Genomic DNA, 17,844 nt, shown 5'->3' with positions numbered 1-17,844 from the left:
ACATTCTGTGCTTAGATATTGAGACCAAGGATACAGCATTAGATACAAATGTCAAAGCAAAAGTCATAAAGCTCAGGATCTGCCCACAAGGATATGGCAAAATAAAGATATACCTATTTCCAATTTCCAAGGGTGCCATTTCCAACCTTTCAGCCAATCACCTGTCTCCATGTCAGTGTTTCCTACTGGTGCACACTCTACAGGAGGGCAGAGCCCATATTATGCACCTCGAATCACAGTGCCTGCCTCACAGTAGACCCTCTCTCTATATATATCCTATCTAATGAAGAGGGAATATGCTAATTGACCATCACTCCATCACAAAGATGGCTGCACCCATAGCTGAGGCCAAGTTCCCATAAGGAGCTTTAATGAGCAATCAGCAGGGACCTGAGGCTACGCCCTCCCCTGCCCCTGTAGGGCTTGACAGGGGACCTCAGGCCACGTCCCCTGCCCTGGCGTCAAGCTGGGGGACCTCAGGCCCCACCCCCTGCCCAGTGCCAGGCAAGGGGACCTGAGGCCTCACCCCCCACTGGCAGGGCTTGACAGGGAACCTCAGGCCACGCCCCACACCCAGCAGGACTTGACAGGGGACCTCAAGGTGTGCTTCCTGTCCTGGTGCTGGGCTAGGGGACCTCAGGTTGTTCCCCCTGCCCCAGCACCAGGCCAGGGGACCTCAGGTCACGCCTCCCACCAGGTGGGGCTTGACAGGGGACTTCAGACCGTGCTCCCCACCCGGCAGGGCTTGACAGGGGACCTCAGGCCATGTCCCCCACCTGGCAGTGCTTGACAAGTATTTGGCCCCCACCCAGCGGGGCTTGATGGAGGACCTCCAGTGCTGGGTCGGGGGACCTCAGGCCGTGTCCCGCACCCGGCAGGGCTTGACAGGGGACCTCAGGCCCCACCTCCCACCTGCCAGGGATTGACAGGGGACCTCAAGATGCGCTTCCTGTCCTGGTGCTGGGCTAGGGTACCTCAGGCTGCTCCCCCCGCCCCAGCACCAGGTCGGGGGGCCTCAGGCGTGGCCCCCCACCAGGTAGGGCTTGACAGGGGACCTCAGGCTGTGCCCCCCACCTGGCAGGGCTTGACAGGGGACCTCAAGATGCGCTTCCTGTCCTGGTGCTAGGCTAGGGTACCTCAGGATGCTCCCCCACCCCAGCACCAGGCCGGGGGACCTCAGGCCTGGCCCCCCACCAGGTGGGGCTTGACAGGGGACCTCAGGCCGTGCCCCCCACCCAGCGGGTCTTGACAGGGGATCTCAGGCTGTGTCCCCCACCTGGTGGGGCTTGATGGAGGACCTCAAGGCATGCCCCCCACCCCGGTCTGGGCTGGGGGACCTCAGGCCACGCCTCCTGTCCTGGCACTGAGCCAGGGGACCTGAGGCTATGCCCCCTGCCTGGCAGGGCTTGACAAGGGTGGGACTGGCCGGGTCTGGATCTAGCCCAATGAGGGGGGGCCGGCCGGGTCTGGGTCTCACGCGATTTTGAGGTGCATGTGGTGGGTGGGGACTTGACTCTAGGTCCCGTGGTGCGCCCCAGACTCTGATAGGAGGAAGGTTTTCGTATACATTTTACTAATTTTCTTTCATCTCTGACACTTCTATTATAGAGAAAGGGAAAATAGCAATAGTAAATTATTTCCTCTAATTAATCCCCTTTTAATGTGCATGAATTTCGTGCACCAGGTCACTATATATAATAAAAGCCTAATATGCAAATTGTTCCCTCAGGCGGTTGTTCAATCCGGAATTTGACCGCTTGCTATGATGGGCGCTGACCACCAGGGGGCGGCAGTGGAGGCACTGCCGGCCCCAATGGTCCCCAATGAGAGGGGGACCATGGTGGGATGGTGTATCAGGTGAGTGGGCAGTGCCAGGCCAAGGTGGGTTGTGCTGCGCCGGCACGGCCAAGGGTCAACCTGAGTGGGGGTGGCTGAAAGGCTTAGAAAAGACAGGCAAGAGAATGAAAGCTGGGTCTCAGTGGGACGCTGCTTCCTGAGAGACCGCGCCGCACCCCACAAGCTGTGTCTTTATTTTATAGTGGATGCCACGAGGCAAAGTAAGGGCATGATCAAGATGTTTACAACATTCTCATGGGTTTCAATCCTACTCAACTACATACACCTGAACTCTATCACTCAGGCACATGGGGCCACGTGTTCAGACCATAGATAGTTTCAAGCTTACAACTACAGCTGTTGGCTATAATTGTGCTGGGAGGGCCCTGCCCTCCAAGCTGGGACTTGCATGTGGCCACGAGAGGACTGTGCCCTCTCATCAGTCCAAGGCTTGAACCTGTCCAAAACAGTGTAGCTGCGCCCCACAGTGGGTGCGAGCGGGAGCTGATCGCCCCACTCATCACCCTGCAGATGACGACCAGCAGCAGAGGTGGGGGGGCAGGGCTGCCACCTGGCTCCCAGGAGCTGAGGGAGAAAGGGCAAATAGCAATATTATAATATTTCTTCTAATTATTTTCCTTTCAATGTGCACGAATCCGTGCACAGGGCCACTAGTATATATATATATTTTAGTGATTGACTTCATTTTCTTCTCCAGGCTTAAGTTTGTTCATCTACAGAATGAGAGAGTTGCTAACTCTAAAGTCAGAAATTCCATGGTTCTCTTTAAGCATAAGAGAATCATGTCCTGTTTTACTAGCAAAAGTCTAGTGGAATTACAGAGACAAGTTTGTATAAGTTTAGTTGATAGCAGAAGGCACCTTGTGAAAGAAATAGATGATAAGAAGACATGAGACTCAATTTCACTGAGATGTATAATTTCTTTTTTTGTTTGTTTGTTTATTGATTTCAGAGAGGAAGGGAGAGACAAATAGAGATAGAAACATCAATGATTAGAGAGCATCATTGATTGGCTGCCTCTTGGGCACCCCACACTGAGGACTGAACCCGAAACCTGGGCATGTGTCCTGACCAGGAATCGAACCTTGACCTCCTAGTTCACAGGTCAACACTCAACCACTGAACCACGCCAGCCGTGTAAGATGTATCTTAAGGCTCAGCGTATAAGTCAAGCCCACAACACCTCTAATTAAGGCCCTTGACTGATGCCACACAGGGGCTTCATATCCTACCAAGCCACTTGCCAGTTGGAGATTGAAGGCCTTCCATCCCAGTCTGGAGAGGTAAGGGAAAATCTTTGCTTCGAACTTGCAGAACTTGCACATTAATTCTGTAAGAACTTAGCTAAATTTTGCTCAGGCTTATTGTAATCTTGAATCCCTAAGACATCCAGAAAGCAAAGCCCAGCCAGTACACACCATGGCCACCAGTTTCTAATATCTGCTCCCGCACTCACAACTTGCTCACTCAAATATTCAATCCTAAATTTCCCCAAAAGAGGTCAAATGAGTTTGGGAGAAAACAAGTATGAGACAGATTATTTGTGCTAATGAAGTGAATCTGCCTAGGCCAAGGGTTTAGACCAGGGGTGGGCAAACTTTTTGACTCGAGGGCCACAATGGGTTCTTAAACTGGACCGGAGGGCCGGAACAAAAGCATAGATGGAGTGTTTGTGTGAACTAATATAAATTCAAAGTAAACATCATTACATAAAAGGGTACGGTCTTTTTTTTTTTATTTCAATAGTTTTATTCATTTCAAACATTTTAACAAGAAGAATGTAAACACTAATTATTATAATTTGAAACTTCAAAAAATGGAGGAATCATAGCACAATAACTTATATTGAAGATGGCAAAGGCAAAATAAAATTGCCTAACAAAGGAAAGGTACAAAAGCCTTTCAAATTAAACTTAAATATAATAAAATAATTTAAAACTAAAACAAATAGAGAAGAACAAAATGTGTAAACAGTAAATTAAACATTTTCTTTAGTGCAATTTCCAAATTATGCCCAGGACGTAGATGTAGATGGCAATGTAGACTGGGTTGAAAGGTTTTTGGTCTTTAAAACATCAACTTCAGTGGGAACAGTGTTGTTGGTCTCCTTTTTAGCTAATGCTCTGATACTGTGCTCTCCAGGGGCGTGTCTCCCTACATCACTGATAACGTGTCCACGCATTCCCAGGGTGATGTCGGGGGACGCATCCGCGGGCATTACAAGGAGCCTCTGGAAGATTGAGAGGTTGTTCCTTCTACTGAATGGGCGGATATAAATCGGCCCACTCAGAAGAAGGAGCTGCGGCCGTGTTTCCCGACGTTGCCATGTTAACACTGCTGCTGGTGAAGGAGCGGAGGGGAGAGCAAGAGAACCCTCCACTCTTTCGGCTCCGCGGGCCGTAGTTTGCCCACGGCTGGTTTAGACCCACAGGTTGAGAACCGCTGCTGTAGAGCCTAAGACCATCGGAAAACACAGGTATTTACATTATAATTCATTAAGAGTAGCAAAATTACAGTTATGAAGTAGCAACAAAAATAATTTTATGGTTGGGGGTCACCACAACATGAGGAACTGTATTAAAAGGTCGAGGCATTAGAAAGGTTGAGAACCACTGGTTTAGAGCCTCACGTCTGGTGGTCAAACTCACTCACAGATAACCTTCCATATTCAAGCACATAAGTGTCAGTCAGCTTTTTGTCAGTGAAATATGTCCTCACTGTTCTTCAGACTAACTTTATCGTGTCTCAAACCAATCCTTTAATCTTTACAAGAATGAATATTCTCTTCCTCTCTTCACAGGCAATGTTTTATATTCAAGAGATCCATCCAACTTTATACACCAGGGAGTTAATTTGACAGTCTATGATAAGTAACTATGCTTATAATTTCCATACATGTAGCTTCACCTTTTATATATTCTAGGACAATGTCTTTCAAAACGGAAAGCATAACACCCAATACATATTCCTCCCTTTATCTCTTTTTCTTCTTTTTTTCCCTTCAACCTGCCAGGGTACCTTCTTTCCCCCTGGCTCTTAAAGAGCAATCAAACTTATTTTTAAGGAAAAAATATAGTAGGGAACATTAGAAGAAAAAAGAGCTAAAAGCCTACTTTTTTCCTTTCCTCGCTCTGCCACATTTAATGCCTGTTCCCTGGGGGCATCAAGATGCCCTTCAGCAAATGGCTTCCCCAGGACTTTGGGGATTTTATCACAATTCAGGAATCCCTCCTAAACCTCCACTTGCTCCCAGTCTCACTAATATCCCTTCATCCACACACATATAGACAATCCCAAAAGAAATTTGCTTTCATTTTAAACTTTAGAATCTGGTTCATTTTCTTCTTAATTCATACGTTGGCCCCAGAGGCTTTAAAAAGGGAAAAATTGTTTTATTGAAATAGCTAAGTGGCTAGAAATAGTATGTACAAATAAAAAAACAGAGCACTAGAGTACCCAGGGGTAAGAATCTTACAAAAATCTGGAAGAGTCCCTCCAACTGAAGATGGTTTCCACCTCTTTGTTACTGGAGATGGGTTCCAGCTGTGTGAACTGAGGTCCCTCTGGTTCTGATGAAGTAGTGATCAAATGAACTGGGTGGGGAAACTAGTTCCAAACATCCCTAATCCTGGCAGATATATGGAAACCAAGGACACTGCCCTTGGCAAACCAGGAGAGAAATCCACCTTTTTTCCTGGGAATGACTAGATCCACTATTTACCAATTGCAGTGGATTAAAGATTTGTTCTGGGAGGCAATTTTTATATTGGTAAGCATGGCCCTTTGTCCCAAAGCTGCCCTTTTTCTGATGTCCGTGGTTCTTACTCTTGCCCATGACAGGACCAAGGTTTCATTGTTCACATATATTATCTGGATCCAGAACACATTGTTTCTTATCTATGGGCCAACTCCAAGAACTGCCTTGGAAGAACCCCATAGAGTAAATCCAGTCTCCCAGCAGAATGCTGTTCCCCTGCACTGTCTATTTACCCACATAATTTTGTTTCATGAAAGGATGCCATGCGAATAAGAAGGTTATTCATAGATTTCACAGAACCAGGAAAGCACTTGTAGAGAAGGTTATGTGACAGCTATTAGTACCCACTGCCCTTGACCTCAACCTCCCAGCTACTAATCCCTGGGCTTCTCCTTACTTCATCCTCAGCTGTTCACAAGAGACTAATCAGGAGCCCCCAATATTCTGTTCCTTGTAGCACAGCTGGAAAACTGATTATCTCCACTGATAACCACCACTCCTTTAATGGTTAATTGATCTCATTGTCTCTCCATTTGATAGAACCCCTTGAGAGAAGAATAACTGTCTTATCATCTTTACAGTCTTAGTTTCTAAAGCAGTGGCTGACACCTAGGGCCCAATGTCTTTTTATTATCTTCAAGGTCTAAAAATACATTCTCTGATCTCACTTTGGGGACCCCAACCATGCAAATTCTCCTGGCTTCTCTCAGGGCTCACCAGCAAAACTGGGTTTGGTAGTGGTTACCAAACAAGACAGGTAGAGTAGAAAGGCTTCCAAGAGTCCCAGGAAAGCCCTGCTTCTAGCTTACTGATAAATCCTAAAAACCCATGAATGTGCCTTCACTTTGGAGGTATGGTCCCTGTTCCAAAGCACTCTCTCCTAGAGAGATTAACTCTTTAAACAGCTGCCAGTGGGTTACACATGCTTGGGCACCTGCTCTAGAGCCTATCTTAGGAACAGTTTTGGTAACAGGAAGGGCCTGAGGACTTAAGAAGGAAGAAAAGTGGATGAGGCAGGTTAATAAAAAACTAGGGCAATTCCCTAACAAGTAGAATGAGGAAAACAGAGACAAAATATTTAAACAAAGGGCCAAGCAATCAACAGCCAACTAATAAATCATAAGACTCTATCTTCCCTAACCAAGGGCACTTAGGAGCAGGTGTTCTTGGTTAGGGAAGGACACCTAACCAACCAGAGAGTGAGTAGCTAAAATCGCCCTAGTCAGGGAGATAGATAACAGTGACCCAGTGGTGCCATTAGTGCCAAACCCAAGTATGAATGAAGTCAGGGGAATAAATAAAACAACAACAATAACAACAACAACAACAACAAACAATTAGTGGCAGAGAAATCCAAGATAGAGATAAAATATATGAAAGATATATTCATATATTTTAAAAAAGTTCTGACAGCTTGAACTTGAAAGTTTTTCTCCTTTTTCTAAAATGTTTTTCTATGTCTCTTCTTCAAAGTTGATGTCTTTCAGGAGCAAAGAGAGGTAACAGAATAGGGGGTCCATAGAGTGGGGCCTTACTGATACCTAGTAGCATGCCCAAATCCTCACTTTCCTCTTGTGGGCAGACAAGCTGTTTGAGAGTGGGACCTATTTTCAATTAATCAGACATCACTCTTTGAGAGAATGATCTCAAACCCCACTATAAGCTCATTTGATACAGAAGCATGTTAAAAGACATGCCTAAAAAGCTGATGACTACCGTATTTTTCCATGTATAAGAACATCCCCTTGTGTAAGATGCCCCAATTTTTGCAACCCAAAATTAAAAATCAATATTTTAAACATAAAACAGAACACATTTTAATTATTATTTTTACTTTTTGACATATTCATGGGCCCAGAACACTCTGGTCCCTGTTGCATCTGCACACTCTCCATCTTCACCTCCAATCATGGCATCAGCTGATGTCAGTAACAATAAGGCTTGTGATTGGAGGAAGCCTGTTTGACAAGGAATGGGCAGCTACCCATCCAGATGGCTCCCTCCTTGTGTGTATAAGACACACCTTGATTTTCAGGCTAACAGTTTTAGAAAAAAAATAGTGTCTTATGCACGGAAAAATACAGTATTCTGATTGTCCTCCACTAAAATTCCTGTCTACAGAAAACATAAAATCTTCAAGACAAAGGACCCAGTGAATGCTCTCCCTTGAGCACACCCTTGCCTCCCTTTCCTCAGGCACATAATTTTACTTTCTTCCTCCTAAGCTCCCAGGGCCCTCCCCTTCTTTAACTTTTTAGTGAGCCAAAACAGGCCCTGCTTGGCTCACTTCTGTCACTCAGACTGAGAAGGCATGCCAATAGCAGATAACCCGCCCCTTACTTGCTCCACCATAACCATGCCCTTGGCTTATGTAATCTCGCTTGCTTCTTGCTTCAGCCAACCGCCCAGGCTGCCACGTGTATAAAAAGACCCGTGAGTACCCGGAAGCTTATCCTATCTAATAAAGAGGGAATATGCAACTTCACAGCCACTCCGCCACAAAGATGGCGGTGCCCATAGCCACAAGATGGCAGCGCCCAGTCCTCTCAGCCCCGTGGGAGTCCCCCAGTCGGGGGGAGGGGGGATGAGGGGGTGGCTGAGAGCGGGCAGCGTGAGCGACCTGGTGGAATGCTTGTTTCATCACCTCGGCCATGGCCATGAGGCAAGTGTTTCACCCAGGCTGCAGAGGGCCTCTGGGCAGAGGGCATGGAGCAGCCGGGGGAAGTGGGGGGTGTTTGAGAGGGTTGGGGTTTGAACCCTTGCGTCATTGCCCCAGTGAAGAGGCAAGCATTCCACACCTGGCCGCGTAGGCGGGCCTCTGGCCAGGCCAGGTACGGAGGGCCTCTGGCTGGGGAGCAGGGATGGAAGTTGGAGGCCATGAGGCCGGCTGGGGAGGGCAGTTGTGGGGCATGAGGCTGGCAGGGGGGGGGGCATTTGGGGGCGATCAGGCCAGTGGGGGGGGGGCGGGATGCAGTTGGGGTGAGCAGGCCAGCAGGCAGAGTGGTTAGGGGCGATCGGGCAGGCAGGCAGGTGAAGGCTTAGGAGCCAGTAGTCCCGGATTTCGAGAGGGATGTCTGACTTCCGGTGTAGGCTCTATCCCACAGGGACATCCCCTGGCAATCGGACATCCCCTGAGGAGTCCCAGATTGGAGAGGGTACAGGCCAGGCTGAGGGACACCCTCCCCCTACTCCCATGCATGAATTTCATGCACCGGGCCATTAGTCATGTATAAAAACAGGTCAGAACCCAGACGCCAGGGCTCAGCCTCTGGAGGGGACTCTGCTGAGCCAGCATCAGTGCAAATAAAACAGTTCTTTTCTGAACCTCCAAGTGACTATAGTTTGTTGCTCCTCACCAGCCTGATATCTGCCATAACAAGATTTTTCCTTCTCAGTGATCTAGCAGCCCAGCCTGGGCTCACTTCTTTTCCTTTCTTTTTTTTTAGGCTCACTTTGTTATTGTGAGTTCCTTTCCTAACTTTAGCAGCCCAGCCTAGGCTCACATCTGTTGCTGTGTCTTCCTTTTCTGAGTCTACCCAGCCCAGCCTAGGCTCACATATGTTACTGTGATCTTGCTTCTTCTACCCAAAGCTCGTCCTTTGTGTCACTGTCCCAACATTTAATAAACATACTCTCAAAATCAGCTGGGCTTGTGACTTGAATTCTTTGCAGCAGAAGTCAAAAACCCACACATCCCAGTCCTGATGGCCTAGTCCTGTCCCTTTCTGGTGTCATGGGCAGCATGGAGAACCCAAAAAGGACAAACTTCCCCTGCTTTTCAGTTGTGTTAGGACACAGTCCTGCCTGAGCTTCACTTTCCTCCCTGTTGTCTCCTTGCTTGACTTCATCCCCAACCAAATCCTGAGCTAAAAGGAGAAAGTTAGGGGGACAGGCATGACTCTGACCAGAACATTTGTTCTGCCAAACACCAAAGTTCAATGTCTTTTAGGAGCAAAGAGAGGTAACAGGATATGGGGTCCTTAGAGTGGGGTCTCTACTAGCACCTAGCAGAGTGCCCAAATCCTCACTGTCCTTTGTGGGCAGACAAGCTATTTGAGAGTGGGACCTATTTTAAATTAATCACTTATCACTTTTTAAAGAGACACTGAGAAGTGAGTTCTAAAAAGTTATCAACCAGTCACTTGCTAGGGAAGATGGCTGCCAGGCCCAGTCCAACACCCTGAGTGCCTCAGCAGTCCCAGGAGACTGAGGCAGCAGCCACCTCCCACAGCCTTGGGGACAAGACGACTTGATCAACACAACCCTTCTCTGATGAATCGCCTAACAACAGAGACAAGGGACTCCACTCCAATGTCACATTCACACACAAACAGTCCCATGGCCTGAAACACCAGTCCAGCCCAGCTCACACTGACAGGTCAGCCTCTGGGTTTAGTTTGGCAGTGATGGCGGGGAGCAGCCTCCAGCCTCTGACCACAGCCACATCCCTTCTCTGCCTGAGGATTTCACTGAACAGCCTTGGGGAGATCCACAACCTGCCTACACGGTTGACAGTGCAGAGTCAGGTGAAGGGTGAATGGTTGCTTTCATATTGTTTTATTTTCAGCTTGGCACAATGAGGTTATGAGGAACAGAAAATGAGGTTTTTTGAGAAGAAAGTTTACAATTTTATTAAAGTGCATCGAAGTGCTTATCCATTTGTGTTTCAAAATATAATAGGAAATTATAGTCTATGATTAATAAACACTGTATCTTCGACAGTGATTGCAATAGATGTGAAACAATTGCCAATAGAAAAATTCACTCATATATTTAAAAATGTTCTTCAGCTTGAACTTGAAAGTTTTTCTTCTTTTTCTGAAATGTTTTTCTGTCTCTTCTTCAAGCCAGTAGTTTCCCTGCACATACAGGGTGGGTTCTTCTTCTAAGGACTCTAGTGCTGGTGTACTCTCCCCCTTTATACAGAGTACATATGTTTAATTCTGTCCTAAAAACTAATTGTAAAATTGTGTGATGGAGGGAAGAGGTTAATCTCCACATTTCTTTATAACTCTTACATAGTTTGAGTCTATAGGCATGAAACTTACTTAAGAGGAGAAGTAATGGTTAAAGAGGATGATGCTCATGTGAAAAGAAGGATCATGCCTCCACTTCCAGGAAGGGGAGACAGTTCTGCTAGAGGGAGAATGGGACACAGGCCTGCTGACATGGCTCTATTTCCAGACAAACAGTAATCATTCACTTTTCAACAAACTCGGGGCTTTATGCCCATTCTCTCTTTCCCAAATGTTTCAAGGTGTTCTTCTGAGAATAACTATTTACAGAGATTGCTTTTTGCTCAAATACAGTATGATAGAAACTCCTAAAGAGGGGTTTTGCCAGCCTGCTTTGGTCCCTTTCTTAGCCATCTACTTTCATTTGTGAATCACACTGGTAAATACTTCCCACAATAACTTGACCAGCCTCTTACCTTTGCCTGCTTATAACCTGACATCTGCACTTTTGACAAAAGCCAGAGCCCTTCCTCTTTTTCTGGAATGGCTTTTCCTATCCTCTTTGCCAAATGATAGTTTTTCTCCTCATGACTGGAGTACCTTCTTTTTCTATGAGTCCTGTTACAATACCTGGCCACTTTGTGCAGTCATAGAATAAGAGAGAGGGAGATGGAGAAACCAAGATGGCGGCATAGGTAAGCACCTAAACTGCTGCCTCGCACAACAATTTCAAAACTACAACTAAAAGACAGAATGGACACCATTCAGAACCACAGGAAAGCTGGCTGAGTGAAAATTCTACAACTAGAAGGAAAGAGAAAAGCTCACAGAGAATTGGAGGTATGGCAAAGGGTCTTTGTGCGCGCAGAGAGGAAGGGTGGCTGAGAGCCTGGCTGACTTTCTCTGGCGGAAGGGGGAAGGAAGCCCCTGACTGCACTGAACCCCAGTTCTGACTGCACTGAACCCCAGTCCCGGGTGAAACCCCATGGACCCAGGCTCATACAGGGGGCGTCTGGACTGTCAGGTAGAGAGAAAGGCACACGGAGACTCGGAGACTCGGGCGAGAGCCGGGGAAGCCCCAGTAGGCAGGGGTCTGGAGACGCGCGTGCCAGTGTGCACAAAGGCTGCGGAGGTTGCCACAGGCTTTCCCTAGCAAAAGGGAGTCGGAAGCACCTGACTGCACTGAGCCCCAGTTCCAGGCGAGCCCCTGGAGACCCACGCTCTTGTGGGGGGAATCTGGACTCTCGGGCGGAGACTCGGGAGCCTGGGAAGGCAGAGGTCTGAAGGCGCGCGTGCCAGTGCACACAAACGCTGCGGAGGTTGCCACAGGCTTTCCCTAGTGGAAGGGAGTCTGAAGCTCCTGACTGCACTGAGCCCCAGTTCTGACTGCACTGAACCCCAGTTCCAGGCGAGCCCCTGGGGACCCATGCTCTTGTGGGGGGAATCTGGACTCTTGGGCGGAGACTCGGGAGCCGGGGAAGGCAGAGGTCTGAAGGCGAGCGCACAAGGGCAAGGCTGACTGGAAGCCAAGACTGTCTGCTCCGCCCTGAGACTCCACCCCATCCAAACTGAGCACAGAGGCTATTGCAATTTGGCAAGTCTAATCCTATAAGGCTGTCTCCAACACTGAACTTCTCCCAGCATAGACACAGCTGATCCTTACAGCCAACTGGCCTGGAGGTCAATTCCTCCCAGTAATACCAACAACAATCAAGACTCAACTACAACAAGGCTGTACACACAGTCCACAAAGGGGTGCACCAAGAGTGTCCACCTCAGGTTAACTGGGAAGGCCGACAAACTGGGCCATATAGGAAACCTAGCACACAAATCTACCCTACCAACTCAGGGAAGTAGTGAAAATGTGGCATCAAAGAAACAGATCACAAACGAAAGAAATGGAGGAAAACAAACGACTGGATATAGAATTTAAAACCACGGTTATAAGGCTTTTCAAGAATATCCTAGCAAAGGCCAATAAATATAATGAGACCCTTGAAGATATGAAAAAGGACCAACTAGAAATTAAACATACACTGACTGAAATAAAAAATATTATACAGAGACCCAACAACAGACTAGAGGAACACAAGAATCAAGTCAAAGAATTGAAATACAAAGAAGCAAAAAACACTCAACCGAAAAAGCAAAAAGAAAAAAAAATACAAAAAGTTGAAGATAGTGTAAGAAGCCTCTGGGACAACTTCAAGCATACCAACATCCGAATTATGGGGGTGCCAGAAGAAGAGAGAGAGCAAGATACTGAAAACCTATTTGAAAGAAATAATGACTGAAAACTTCCCCCACCTGGTGAAAGAAATAGACTTACAAGTCCAGGAAGCGCACAGAACCCCAAACAAAAGGAATCCAAAGAGGACCACACCAAGACACATCATAATTAAAATGCCAAGAGCAAAAGACAGAGAGAGAATATTAAAAGCAGCAAGAGAAAAACAGTTAATTACCTACAAGGGAGCACCCATACGATTGTCAGCTGATTTCTCAACAGAAACTATGCAGGCCAGATGGGAGTGGCAAGAAATTTTCAAAGTGATGAATAGCAAGAACCTACAACCAAGATTACTCTACCCAGCAAAGCTATCATTCAGAATTGAAGGTCAGATAAAGAACTTCACAGATAAGAAAAAGCTAAAGGAGTTCATCACCACCAAACCAGTATTATATGAAATACTGAAAGGTATTCTCAAAGAAAAGGAAGAAGAAAAAAGTAAAGATAAAAATTATGAACAACAAATACATATCTATCAACAAGTGAACCTAAAAATCAAGTGAATTAAAAACCTGAGGAACAGAATAATCTGGTGAATATAATAGAATCAGGGGCATAGAAAGGGAGTGGACTGATAATTCTCAGGGGGAAAGGGGTATGGGGGGGTTCAGGAAGAGACTGGACAAAAATCATACACCTATGGATGAGGACAGTGCGGGGGAGGTAAGGGCAGAAGGTGGGGTGGGAACCAGGTGGAGGGGAGCTATGGGGAGAAAAAGGAGAAACAATTGTAATAATCTGAATAAAGATTTATTTAAAAAAAAAAAAGAGAGAGAGAGGGACCTCAGAGACCATTGTGTTAACTCCTCATTTTACAGATGAGGAAACTGAGGAACAAAGAAAGAGAACAATGTGTGGCCCAAGGAACATCTACACAGATTTCATGTTCTATACTAGGAATTTCTAGAAAATCGAGGCTAATTTTAAAGGTGCCTGTGAAAGTTGCTGCTTAAGGAAAACCTACTTTGAATATTTCCCTAAATTCAAAAAATATATTACTTTATTTGTAACTTAACAAAAGGAAGATAAACAACCCAATCAAAAAATGGGCAACGGACCTAAATAGGTACTTTTTGAAAGGGTTCCTAGAGTAAAAGCTTCCCAATGCACTACTCAACTATAAGTTTCTAACTAGTGATTTCTAGAAAATCCAAGCTAATTCTAAAGGTGCCTGTGAAAGTTGCTGTTTAAGGGAAACCTACTTTGAGTATTTCCCTGAATTAAAAAAAAATATATTACTTTATCTGTAAAAAATGAAGTTGCTTGAAATGAAGTGTAACACAATTATTCTGCACTAACTAACTAGTGAGTAGCTGTGCAGTTTAAGTAGCTCTAGGAATACCTGAGGCTGCTTCTGGGAAGCTGGCCACCTGCTGTTCAGATAATTATATCACTTGGGTTTCTAGTGATTACATTTATGACTTGATTATAAGGTTCTTAATGACACAAAGGGTGGGTCCTGGCTAATTGAAGATTTCCCTAGTCCCCACAATGGTGCTGAGACTGTTTTTACTGTCCTTTGGAAACAAAGATGTCATGTCATGCCCATGTGCTGTGGTGTGGGTGTGCTGTCTCCCAGTAAGAAGGCTGAGGATCCCAATGGTGCAGTAAGAAAGCTTAAAGAGGAGGCTGTTGGCAGTGTCTCCAAGAATTTCACCGCGCTGGCTGTGGGTGGGTTAAGGGTGAGGAGACAGAGGTGAAGAAACAGAAAATGAAAGCATCAAAGGTCCTTTCCACTTGCAAGAACTGAACAAGTTCTGCGCCATAAATCTGGCGATCAACCTAGTAGCAAGCAAAGAATCCCTGGTTTGAGCAAGTGCGGGCCTCCCTGGGCTGCCCAGGCAGTGGTCCCTTCCAGTTCTGCCTTCTAGGCTACAGGCATTCGCGCTGCCATCTCTGCCCAGCTGCGGGAAGTAAACATGGGGTGGGGATGTAGCACCGCTAACTTTACAAAACTGCACTTTTGCCTCCTTCGCGTTCCTCAGCTCCCAGTCTGGTCCCACAAACTCCTCCCCAGTTACCTCCGCTAGGAAGGGACTACCCCGGCCAAAGCGCCCCTGGTAAAGTGAGGACACGAAGCAGGAGGAGGAACAGAAATTGAACCCATCTGGGCCTGGGAACAAAGTTGCAGAAAGGGCAGGGCTTAGAAAGAGAAGTTTTTGTTTCTCACCTGCTTCTTCCTCCTTTGTAAGAAAACGGGGAGCTGGTAGAAAACGGGAAGATGCTGTTTTGACTCCTGCTTTGGATCTGCGTGGAGTCCGCGTGCATGTACACTAACGGGATTGGGGTGCTGTGTGGAGGGGAGACCCAGGGGCGAGCTCTTGGGTAGCTGGTACCACGCCCAGTTTCTCTGAGAAAACCCCAAGCGTCCGGGCCCCGCCTCCGGAGGTGGCGCCACAACAGCCCCCGCCCCAGGCGCAGTGGGAGAGACCCTGCCCAGCCCTCCAGCGACCCTGGAGATCTGCATTGGAGACACAGGGTCAGCGAAGAGGAGGCCGGCTGGGACTGCAAGTTGCAGGACACCCGCCCTGCCTGCAGAAGCCCGAAGGGTCCGGGGCTGCTGCTCCCAGGAACAACCAGGCCCCCAGAACCCAGGAAGCCAGGCAATTTCGTCTCCAGTGCAAGTCATTAGCCCGCTTCCTCTTCGCGTTCAGTGCACCTCTCCTTTGCAGGACAGTTTGGCACAGAGAACTTTGGCAGGGAACAGAGCTTTTCGCAGAAGCTCTTAAAGGAGGAAAAGCAAGTTTTAAAAGCTGGGGCTAGCCTGGGATTTGAACCCAGAACCTCTTGCACCCAAAGCAAGAATTGTACCGCCTACACTAAAGTACCCAGTTAAGTAGTGACCCACACTTAGATTCCCTTTGGACCCATCTATAGGTATTGATCCCAAGCCCACTTCTCAGTAAACTTCCTGAATGAAAATCTTTATCTCAGCGACTGTTAGCCAGGGAACCTGACTTATGACACAAGAATATAAATGCAGCCCTAGCTGGTTTGCCTCAGTGGATAGAGCATCACCCTGGGGCCTGAAGGGTCCCAGGTTTGATTCTGGTCAAGGGCACATGCCTGGGTTGCAGGCTTGATCCCTAATAAGTGGCATGCAGGAGGCAGCAGATCAATGATTCTCTCTCATCACTGATGTTTCTATCTCTCTCTCTCACTCTCTGAAATCAATAAAAATGTGTTGTTTTTTTTTAAAAAAGAATATAAATGCAAATGTGATGTTTTGTTGTTTTAATTCTCACCTGAGGATAGGTTTTATTGATTTTTAGAGAGAGAAAGAGAGAAAGAGAGAGAGAGAGAGAGAGAGAGAAACATTGATGTGAGAGAGAAAATCCATTGGCTGACTCCTATAGGTGTCCCGCCTGAGGAGTGGAACCCTCAACCTAGGCATGTGCCCTGACTGGGAATCCAACCCATGACCTTTTGGTGTGTGGGACAACGCTCCAAGCAACAGCTACCCAGCAGGGCTAGATGTTTTTTGTTTGTTTTTCAACATGTTTTTATTGATTTTAGAGAGAGTGGAGGGAGAGGGACAGAGAGACAGAAACATCCTTTGGCTGCCTCCTGCACACCCCCTACTGGGGATCCAGCCTGCAACCCAGGCATGTGCCCTGAACGGAATCAAACCACGACCTCTTGGTTCATGGGTCCACGTTCAACCTGTGAGCCACACCAGCTGGGCGAGATGGGTTTTTACTTTAGAATGCATACATGTAAAAAGTTGTAAATGCTATGAATATCCAAAATAGGGAATTTGTTTGATGGATCATGCTACATTCCTAACAAGAAATACTACAGAGCCATTCAGAGTAATATAGATATTTTTTTACTTGGAATAAATAAGATGCATATTTTTAATAAGCTTTTTTTGTTATATATACAGTAATACTAGAGGCCTAGTGCACAAAATATGTGCACTGGTGGTGGGGAGAGTGGGTGTTGGGTCCCCTTTAACCCGGCCTGCACCCGCTCACTGTCCGGGACCCCTTAGGGGATGTCCACCATAGGGATCAGGCTTAAGCTGGCAGACAGACATCCCTCTCGCAGTCTGGGACCCCTCGCTCCTTACCACCCACCTGCTGGCTCCTTACCGCTCGGCTGGCGGCTCCTTAGTGCTGCTGCAGAGGTGGGAGAGGCTCTTGCCACCGCTGCTGCACTCGCCATCCATGCACCCAGCTTCTGGCTGAGCAATGCACCCCATGGGAGCACACTGACCAGCAGGGGGAAGCTTCTACATTGAGTGTCTGCCTCCTGGTGGTCAGTGCACATCATAGTGACTGGTCATTCTACCTGACGGTCACTTAGGCTTTTATTATATGGATAACTTACAAGCAGAAAATGAACAAAATTAAGTATAAAACTCAATAAATTAATCCAAAGTGAACATATCTTTGTTCACTACGATCTAGGTTAAGAAACTAAATTTTAACAGGAGCCCAGATGCATTTTAAGAGAAAAAGCAGAATCTGAAGCCGTATACATATAGTATACAACTTCCTATATTTTATAAAAACATATACATAGCATAGATAAAAGTGTAAAGAATTATGCACTAAAACATCAATGTTTTTATAGGTGATGAAAATATAAGTAACATATTTGTATTTGTTTATCAAGAATTTTATTATTTGATGTCTTTCTCAATATTTACCACCCACTTGGTAACTTAGAGAAATATATACTGGAACTTTTCTAATTGAATAATTACTTTCTATTGAATTGTTCCCAAAATTAATTAACGTGAGCCTGTAGTTCTATGAACTCTATTCCTAGGTTTATCTCTAATTTATGGATCTCTGATAAGACTGTATTCCTGAAATTTTCATTTACTCAATGAATTGATGATGGAGCCACAGACAGGCTGACATTGTTTTTTCTCACTATAGAAATCAACATAATAAATTAGTGTAGAATCGGCGGCACTCACTGAGCAGATCGGACTTCTCTCGTACGTGCAGCTCGCTTGGCTTCCCTCTGCAACC

At 46.5% G+C, this 17,844-nt stretch overlaps 1 protein-coding gene across 1 annotated transcript in view; it reads right to left on the bottom strand.

The window, feature by feature from the left end:
- The window catches only part of LOC308238769 (ribonuclease 4-like), a 29,132-nt gene extending 13,974 nt beyond the window's left edge, over positions 1–15,158 (bottom strand). Inside the window, exon 1 of the mRNA XM_080651094.1 lies at positions 15,030–15,158. The gene's annotated coding sequence lies outside the window, so the exon portion shown is untranslated. The remainder of the gene's footprint in view (positions 1–15,029) is intronic.
- Positions 15,159–17,844: the final 2,686 nt, after the last annotated feature.

Source organism: Plecotus auritus (assembly GCF_963455305.1).
Source record: "Plecotus auritus genome assembly, chromosome: 1".
Lineage (NCBI taxonomy): Eukaryota > Metazoa > Chordata > Mammalia > Chiroptera > Vespertilionidae > Plecotus > Plecotus auritus.
The sequence above is the reverse complement of the archived record's forward strand: the minus strand, read 5'-3'. Positions and strand labels throughout refer to the sequence as shown.